Source organism: Ipomoea triloba, chromosome 9 (genome assembly GCF_003576645.1).
Source record: "Ipomoea triloba cultivar NCNSP0323 chromosome 9, ASM357664v1".
Taxonomy (NCBI): domain Eukaryota; kingdom Viridiplantae; phylum Streptophyta; class Magnoliopsida; order Solanales; family Convolvulaceae; genus Ipomoea; species Ipomoea triloba.
The window spans coordinates 18,908,818-18,919,396 of NC_044924.1; positions in this window are offsets into that span (position 1 = coordinate 18,908,818).

Here is a 10,579-nt window from a genome sequence, read left to right on the forward strand (position 1 = left end):
TTTTGAATATCAGGATGATATTCCAAATTTAGCACTTGCACTTGAACGTTTGAATCAGACACCTCTTTCGAATTTTCCAACTCTGTTGCCCCTTTTTGCTTTGTGTCTTCACGTCCTTTTTATATGAGAGTTGAGGAATAATTCCGTTGGAGGGAAAATTATTCCGTTTGAAATTTGTCTCCCATGAGTTGGAGGGAAAATTATTCCGTTTGAAATTTGTCTCCCATGATGTGGAGGGAAAATTATTCCGTTTGAAATTTGTCTCCCATGATGTGGAGGGAAAATTATTCCGTTTGAAATTTGTCTCCCATGATGTGGAGGGAAAATTATTCCGTTTGAAATTTGTCTCCCATGATGTGTATGGAAAATTATTCCGTTTGAAATTTGTCTCCCATGATGTGTATAGGACTTGCATCTTTTCAGCATTCTTCATGGAGTGGTGGTCTTGTAACTTGAACCTTTTGTTTGATAGTGGATATTCCATAATCCACTTTCTTGAGTCCATGCTCCACTTGCTACTTTTGGTAAAAGTTACTCTTTTTAAATTCCCATTGATCCTCGTTTTAGGGAATAAGACCGACTTTGGATTGGTGCACCTTTTATCCGTTTGTTATGGAGTTCTGACGTGTCATCCATTTCCGTCCATTTTGAAAACTCACGTTCGGCACCTCTTCATTATTCTATCTCCATGATATTCTTCTTCTCCAAACTTTAAGTATGCTTCCTGACCGTCATTCAGCATTACTGGAGAAGTGTCAGTTTATCGAGACCAAGGTTGATGTCTCGATTGTTTGATGTCTCGAACCCAAGCATCGAGAGGTCTACCTCTCGAACTCTGCTTATGTCTCGAACTGGATTGCTGTAACGAGAGATCCTATCTCTCGAACTCTGCTTATGTCTCGAGACTTAGTTGATGTCTCGCAGACCCTTATTCCTCCAGTGTTGTCCCGTGCCTTCTTCTGTTCTATCTATGAAATTACTACACGAGACTTCTAAGATGTTCAAACAAGTTTACTTCAAGCTAAAATATTTTCCGAGTTGAGCTCAAAGTTACCCGGTTGTATTTTCGCTCTTGGTTTACTTGTCGAACTTACAACGTTTTGCCTATGTGTCGAGACTTGGGGATTTCTACTTAACAGTTGGTATCATCAAAACCTATTACATGATGTTCCTAACAGTGTGTGATAATGGAATGATATTGTTGATATTCTTATGCTAGAATTGTCCAAAATATAGGGGAAACTATGGAAAAATTTTCGAAAATTCTTAGCCCTATATGTTTGCAATCCATTATCTTGACAAGAAATTTTACACTATTACAATGGTGACTTATTTGAGAATTACTTATTCAAATCCAATTATCATGAATGTTAATTTCTATAATTTGTAGGATGGGACGCTTCAAGGAAATGGCAAAGAAATCAAAGCATGATCAAGGTGAATCGAGTCGATCGAGGACACGGCAACAAGCTACAGCTCAACAGGCTACGCAGGAGCCGGGGTCAAGGTCATTACGACACTTGACACCCATCCAACTTACAACAGTGGATAACTATAAAAGGAAGCAGCTTTCTGTTGGCCGTCACTTCGACGACAACATTTTAAGAGAATTCGGTTGTTTGGACGAAGTAAACGGGCTTCTCAGGCACCCACAGCTTCGCTATCTGTTTGAATGGAGAGGACCCACCTATGCGCCTGTTACTTATGAATTCTTGGCGACCTTGGAAATTCGAAAGGAGGTCAACAATGCAAGAGAATCCATTTCGTTTACCCTATTCGGCAACCACTACAGTATGTCTGTCAACACTTTGGGTGTTACGCTCGGATTCCATGATGCAGTGAGCGTGTCCATGCCATATTTCAGAGACTTTAAGGAGGATTTTGATTCAGACGCAGTCGCTAGGCAATATTAGAGAAGCATCACCAACAATGCCCCTTACAACTCTTCAAACTTAAAGGCAAACCTCATCACCCGCAATGCTCTAAAGGCTATCAGGTTAGCCTTTGCTATCACCCGCAATGCTCTAAAGGCTATCAGGTTAGCCTTTGCTATAAATCTCTCCGCTCTAAAGGCTATCAGGTTAGCCTTTGCTATAAATCTCTCCTGCAGAACCACAAATCGCAACAAGGTATACAAGCATGATTTGTTTTACATGTGGTGCATGGAGAATGAGGTTGGCATCAACATGGGCGTTCAAGCTAGAAAGTGGCTCCAGACCCAGCAAAAGCCTAAGGTTCAGACTGTGCTTCGGGTTGGGCCTATTGGACCGGTTGATGGGAGAAAGAGCTGAAGGTTGCACAATTTCTTTCTCCGTGGGTGAGTTCTTTGCCGCAGAATTAAAGCTTGGAGGTGATGATGCACCTGATCTAGAGGCTTCTGATGATGATGATGATGATGATGATGATGAGGACGAGGAAGAGAATGAGGAGGAGGATGCTGCATAGGAGCAAGGCCCTATTCCAATGGATTGGGACACGACGCAGAACTTTCATAGGCAGTTCCATGAGGAACAGATGAACTACTGGCGTGAGCAGCATACATGGGAAGAAGGCCACTTTACATCCATCTCCGCGAGACAGGATGTCCACACCGAAGACCTCAACCGCATGAGAAGGGCGGTGGAGGAAAATGATAGGAGAATTGTTGCGCTCGAAGTTAGATTCGATAGGCAATTCCAGCCCCTTCGGTGATGACTGATGTCTTCCTTCGATTGTTCTCGATCCTGACCTATTGACATTTGATACTGAGTTCCTTGACTTTGGTTACTATGGTTGATAGCCCCATCTGAACATTAGGATCCCTATGCGCGGGGTTCCGACTTTTATTTCCTTTATTTCTTTACTATGCTTTACTTATCTTTATTGCTTTATGTTATTTACATTCCAACTGCTTTACTTTTCTGCATTTCTATTCGAATAATTCTGCTTAATTACATGCGTTATTATCTATGTTTCTGCTTTTATATTTCTATCAGCTTATAATAATTGAATAGTACTCCGAAAACCCTTTTGTATGTTATGTCTCCATTTCTTATAGAGCACTTATAACGGGTGCAGGCTTATGCTGGAAGCTAAAGTGTGGAAAGAGGGACGCATACTTGGTTTATCCTCTTATCCCTTTTCTAATTTTAAGCCCCGTTTTGATCTTTAAAGTGTGGAAATATTTCTTTATAGCTTTGTGTATGCGTATATTAGAGCTTACCATGATTAATAGGATCGTTTGATGCATACCCTACATCCCAGAGAAATTTCCAAAGTGTGGACAGGGATCTTTATTTGTCTACCCTTAGAATCCCTATTTCGTTCCTTTACCCTGTACGTATGGAAACATCGAGGACGATGTTTGTTTTAAAGTGTGGAAAGGACGCACTTAGTGCATTATATGCTTACATGCTTAGTATTAGAAGTTAGAAGCTCTTGGGAATGATAAGCGGGTGCATTTGCAGTTTTGAAAAGAGATTTATTATTTGTGNGTTGTTTGGACGAAGTAAACGGGCTTCTCAGGCACCCACAGCTTCGCTATCTGTTTGAATGGAGAGGACCCACCTATGCGCCTGTTACTTATGAATTCTTGGCGACCTTGGAAATTCGAAAGGAGGTCAACAATGCAAGAGAATCCATTTCGTTTACCCTATTCGGCAACCACTACAGTATGTCTGTCAACACTTTGGGTGTTACGCTCGGATTCCATGATGCAGTGAGCGTGTCCATGCCATATTTCAGAGACTTTAAGGAGGATTTTGATTCAGACGCAGTCGCTAGGCAATATTAGAGAAGCATCACCAACAATGCCCCTTACAACTCTTCAAACTTAAAGGCAAACCTCATCACCCGCAATGCTCTAAAGGCTATCAGGTTAGCCTTTGCTATAAATCTCTCCTGCAGAACCACAAATCGCAACAAGGTATACAAGCATGATTTGTTTTACATGTGGTGCATGGAGAATGAGGTTGGCATCAACATGGGCGTTCAAGCTAGAAAGTGGCTCCAGACCCAGCAAAAGCCTAAGGTTCAGACTGTGCTTCGGGTTGGGCCTATTGGACCGGTTGATGGGAGAAAGAGCTGAAGGTTGCACAATTTCTTTCTCCGTGGGTGAGTTCTTTGCCGCAGAATTAAAGCTTGGAGGTGATGATGCACCTGATCTAGAGGCTTCTGATGATGATGATGATGATGATGATGATGAGGACGAGGAAGAGAATGAGGAGGAGGATGCTGCATAGGAGCAAGGCCCTATTCCAATGGATTGGGACACGACGCAGAACTTTCATAGGCAGTTCCATGAGGAACAGATGAACTACTGGCGTGAGCAGCATACATGGGAAGAAGGCCACTTTACATCCATCTCCGCGAGACAGGATGTCCACACCGAAGACCTCAACCGCATGAGAAGGGCGGTGGAGGAAAATGATAGGAGAATTGTTGCGCTCGAAGTTAGATTCGATAGGCAATTCCAGCCCCTTCGGTGATGACTGATGTCTTCCTTCGATTGTTCTCGATCCTGACCTATTGACATTTGATACTGAGTTCCTTGACTTTGGTTACTATGGTTGATAGCCCCATCTGAACATTAGGATCCCTATGCGCGGGGTTCCGACTTTTATTTCCTTTATTTCTTTACTATGCTTTACTTATCTTTATTGCTTTATGTTATTTACATTCCAACTGCTTTACTTTTCTGCATTTCTATTCGAATAATTCTGCTTAATTACATGCGTTATTATCTATGTTTCTGCTTTTATATTTCTATCAGCTTATAATAATTGAATAGTACTCCGAAAACCCTTTTGTATGTTATGTCTCCATTTCTTATAGAGCACTTATAACGGGTGCAGGCTTATGCTGGAAGCTAAAGTGTGGAAAGAGGGACGCATACTTGGTTTATCCTCTTATCCCTTTTCTAATTTTAAGCCCCGTTTTGATCTTTAAAGTGTGGAAATATTTCTTTATAGCTTTGTGTATGCGTATATTAGAGCTTACCATGATTAATAGGATCGTTTGATGCATACCCTTAGAGCTTACCATGATTAATAGGATCGTTTGATGCATACCCTAAGAGCTTACCATGATTAATAGGATCGTTTGATGCATACCCTACATCCCAGAGATGATTAATAGGATCGTTTGATGCATACCCTACATCCCAGAGAAATTTCCAAAGTGTGGACAGGGATCTTTATTTGTCTACCCTTAGAATCCCTATTTCGTTCCTTTACCCTGTACGTATGGAAACATCGAGGACGATGTTTGTTTTAAAGTGTGGAAATATTTCTTTATAGCTTTGTGTATGCGTATATTAGAGCTTACCATGATTAATAGGATCGTTTGATGCATACCCTACATCCCAGAGAAATTTCCAAAGTGTGGACAGGGATCTTTATTTGTCTACCCTTAGAATCCCTATTTCGTTCCTTTACCCTGTACGTATGGAAACATCGAGGACGATGTTTGTTTTAAAGTGTGGAAAGGACGCACTTAGTGCATTATATGCTTACATGCTTAGTATTAGAAGTTAGAAGCTCTTGGGAATGATAAGCGGGTGCATTTGCAGTTTTGAAAAGAGATTTATTATTTGTGTTATCTAGATAGAATTTTGACTGGATGCCCAAAAATTTTTACTCTCGAAATATCTTTTAGGAAGTTACTTTTCGCACCCATGAGAGCGTTTAGAGCCAAATAAGTTTATATTCTTGCCTGCTTGCATGATGTTCACCTCTTATTTACGTAGGACCTTAGTCAAGGATCTCTCGAAGTGGGAGTTTGCACTTTTTAATTTGAGAAAGATAAAACTAGCAAGGCCCGGAATTGAACTAACCTTGGTAGGACATTGGGCAAAAGGTGAGCCTGATGGTAAGCTTAATGAGAAAACAAAACCCTTGATCATAAATAGAAAAAGGCATGAGGGGTTGACACGATGAGAAGTCGAAAAGGCAAAAGGCCAATCACCAAGAGTTTAAAATTGAGGGAAGCCAATTCGTTAGGTTGTGTTCAAACCATAGTCTTCGGTAAGCAAAAAGCTTTATCTGAAGTCGGTTGTTTACATAAAAAGATCCCAAGAATTGAGAAAATAGAGCTGAGGTGAGCCGTTTCGCTAGGATTCGAGTACCCATTGCACTGACCTTCGAAAAAGCATGGAGCTCCATGTGAAGTCGGGTGGCTCGATGACGTTATCCTAGGAAGTGAGAAGAAAGAGAGACTGCACTAAGCCAAAAGCGGTGAGTGGTCCATGCCCCTACCCTCATTTACATTTACGTTGGGCTTTGGCGTATAAGGATGGAAAGTTGATTAGCTAGTGCACATCGTTCCCACTAGTGAGATCGGCTAGAGGCCCTGTTTAAGTAGAAGGTGAACCAAAACTTTGGTAATGCATGCTTGCGTATGGTGCGAGGAGTGAGATCCCTTGTTTCTTGTTTATCTACGAAAGGTTTTTATTTCCTGAAAATATTTCTTGAGTTGCTGACATCTGACCAAAATCCTTTGTAGATAACACAAATGATTTCCCCCGTTTCAACAGTCTTAGACACCCATTATTTTGACTTGCCAAAAGCTTTGTTTTGCATGAGAAAGTATCTCGGAGACTTATGTGCTTAGATAGGAAAATGTCTTGCTTGAGGACAAGCAAGAAACAAAGTGTGGAAAATTTGATAAGACTCCGAGATACCCTTATTTCAGGCACATTTTATGGTGTTTATCGCGTCTATAGCATCCTTACTTGGTAAATTATGTTCGTAAATGCTTGTAAATCACTAACTGATGCGCAGAAGCTAGTTTTAGCTTAAAAGAAGTAAAACAGGAGCCCCGGGAGCAAATAGGACCAAAAGTTGAGCTTAAAGAGCAAACCAGACAAGAGCGGAGCCCCGGAGGACCAAACTGGATGGCCACACGCGTGTGAGCATGCGTGAAAACTTTCCAGTAGCTTCCCACGCACGCTCACACGCGTGTGAGAGGCGTGGAGACGGTGATGCGCGAATTTCAGCTAGGGTTGTTATTTCTGAGACTATTTAAACCCCTTTGATGAATTTTCAGAGGAGGTTCCCAGAAAATTAGTTTTCCCTTTTCTTAGTTTTTCCTTTGGAGAACTTTCTCCATTTTTCTTAGTTTTTTAGATTAGATCAATCTCCATTGTAGCAAGACAACAAGCTTGGATTGAAGATCTTCTTCTTTCTAAGTGATTTCTATTTCATTTCTATAATTTTAGCTATCTTGTTCTTGGATTAAATTAGCTTTTGCTTGAATTTCATATTATGAGTAGTTAGTTTAGTCTAGGGATTTGGATTGTGTGATTGNACGTATGGAAACATCGAGGACGATGTTTGTTTTAAAGTGTGGAAAGGACGCACTTAGTGCATTATATGCTTACATGCTTAGTATTAGAAGTTAGAAGCTCTTGGGAATGATAAGCGGGTGCATTTGCAGTTTTGAAAAGAGATTTATTATTTGTGTTATCTAGATAGAATTTTGACTGGATGCCCAAAAATTTTTACTCTCGAAATATCTTTTAGGAAGTTACTTTTCGCACCCATGAGAGCGTTTAGAGCCAAATAAGTTTATATTCTTGCCTGCTTGCATGATGTTCACCTCTTATTTACGTAGGACCTTAGTCAAGGATCTCTCGAAGTGGGAGTTTGCACTTTTTAATTTGAGAAAGATAAAACTAGCAAGGCCCGGAATTGAACTAACCTTGGTAGGACATTGGGCAAAAGGTGAGCCTGATGGTAAGCTTAATGAGAAAACAAAACCCTTGATCATAAATAGAAAAAGGCATGAGGGGTTGACACGATGAGAAGTCGAAAAGGCAAAAGGCCAATCACCAAGAGTTTAAAATTGAGGGAAGCCAATTCGTTAGGTTGTGTTCAAACCATAGTCTTCGGTAAGCAAAAAGCTTTATCTGAAGTCGGTTGTTTACATAAAAAGATCCCAAGAATTGAGAAAATAGAGCTGAGGTGAGCCGTTTCGCTAGGATTCGAGTACCCATTGCACTGACCTTCGAAAAAGCATGGAGCTCCATGTGAAGTCGGGTGGCTCGATGACGTTATCCTAGGAAGTGAGAAGAAAGAGAGACTGCACTAAGCCAAAAGCGGTGAGTGGTCCATGCCCCTACCCTCATTTACATTTACGTTGGGCTTTGGCGTATAAGGATGGAAAGTTGATTAGCTAGTGCACATCGTTCCCACTAGTGAGATCGGCTAGAGGCCCTGTTTAAGTAGAAGGTGAACCAAAACTTTGGTAATGCATGCTTGCGTATGGTGCGAGGAGTGAGATCCCTTGTTTCTTGTTTATCTACGAAAGGTTTTTATTTCCTGAAAATATTTCTTGAGTTGCTGACATCTGACCAAAATCCTTTGTAGATAACACAAATGATTTCCCCCGTTTCAACAGTCTTAGACACCCATTATTTTGACTTGCCAAAAGCTTTGTTTTGCATGAGAAAGTATCTCGGAGACTTATGTGCTTAGATAGGAAAATGTCTTGCTTGAGGACAAGCAAGAAACAAAGTGTGGAAAATTTGATAAGACTCCGAGATACCCTTATTTCAGGCACATTTTATGGTGTTTATCGCGTCTATAGCATCCTTACTTGGTAAATTATGTTCGTAAATGCTTGTAAATCACTAACTGATGCGCAGAAGCTAGTTTTAGCTTAAAAGAAGTAAAACAGGAGCCCCGGGAGCAAATAGGACCAAAAGTTGAGCTTAAAGAGCAAACCAGACAAGAGCGGAGCCCCGGAGGACCAAACTGGATGGCCACACGCGTGTGAGCATGCGTGAAAACTTTCCAGTAGCTTCCCACGCACGCTCACACGCGTGTGAGAGGCGTGGAGACGGTGATGCGCGAATTTCAGCTAGGGTTGTTATTTCTGAGACTATTTAAACCCCTTTGATGAATTTTCAGAGGAGGTTCCCAGAAAATTAGTTTTCCCTTTTCTTAGTTTTTCCTTTGGAGAACTTTCTCCATTTTTCTTAGTTTTTTAGATTAGATCAATCTCCATTGTAGCAAGACAACAAGCTTGGATTGAAGATCTTCTTCTTTCTAAGTGATTTCTATTTCATTTCTATAATTTTAGCTATCTTGTTCTTGGATTAAATTAGCTTTTGCTTGAATTTCATATTATGAGTAGTTAGTTTAGTCTAGGGATTCTTGAATTTCATATTATGAGTAGTTAGTTTAGTCTAGGGATTTGGATTGTGTGATTGAATATTGCTTAGTTTAGTCTAGGGATTTGGATTGTGTGATTGAATATTGCTAGTGTGATGATCTTATTTCTATATCTTGGATCTATGAGTTTGTGTTGATGGATTATCTATTCTTGTCTATTGATTGTTGTTTTGATGAGATCTTGTTTGGATTTGGCCAATCTAGATGAGAGATTGAGCTCTTGACTCTTTCATGTCTTTGATTAGAGTTAGGATTTGAAGCTTGACACAATCATAGTTCCTATGGACTTCTTAAGAATAGTAGGATAGTGTGTAGCTTAAGTGTTTGATAAAATTCCTCTTAGAACTTTGGATGCTTGAAGGCACTGGTAAGTCAAAGAAGCCTTAGTACACAAAGGTGGAAAAGGACTAAGACAACACACTCTTGAATAGACAATATCCTAGCAATCCTAATCCATGACCTTAGACACTCCACTATGCAACATCCATGAACACTATCCAATCCCTGCCCCTTTTACATATTCACAAAATCCCTTTTTTACTTTACTACTTTCTTGCACTCAGACCAACCAAATGAACTACTCTCACTCACGAATCCACCCTTTACCACACTCGAATCCGATGCATGATTCAATCAAGTAAACTCCCGAACGCTTGACACACCCCCACGTACCTCCTTCGAGACCGACACTCGGGGAGTCGCAGACTTTCCGTTCTATCATATAAACAACTTTTGACACTTCACCCTACGCAAAAAAAGAGCGATGTCAAATACCTAGGGGAAATTCCTCTATATTATTTTTCCATTTCTTATTTTGCAGAAACACAGGGGAGATTTAGTAAACCTAAAAAGACACGCAGAGGAATCATACTTGCACAAGTTTAAAATTAAAGCTAGTAAATCAAACAAACACAGAACATTCAAGCATTTCTAGGGGAGCCAAAAACGATACCCAGAAAGCGGATTTTCCAAGCCTAGCAAAAGCGAAGCGGTGATCGGGGTTTATGGTAAGCTTGGCATTGATGAAGAGGAGAATGACTTGCTTGATGGCGTCCAATCGGATGCAGGGTCGACCAGCCGTAGTGTGGGTTTTCATTTCGACAAGGGATTCCGTATCAACATCAATGCAGAAGAGTATGTCTTCGCCTGCTAATCGGGTCGGGTGTAAAGCGTAACGACGATGAGTTCTGCGCTTCTGCAGCCTCCATCTCTCTCTTTCCCCGGGACTGCTTCGGATGATAAAATGCAGTTTTAGGTTGTAAATCATAGTACGACCTCGAATCACTCCTACAACAGCTATTTAGGTACTTCATGGTGGTTATTTTGCAGACAATTTTTTTAAAATCAGCGGTTAATGAGGTCTCTTCGTCTCCATGGTCGGAGACGATAACCTTCTTCTCCGGCCATGGAGACAAAGCCGGCCAGCC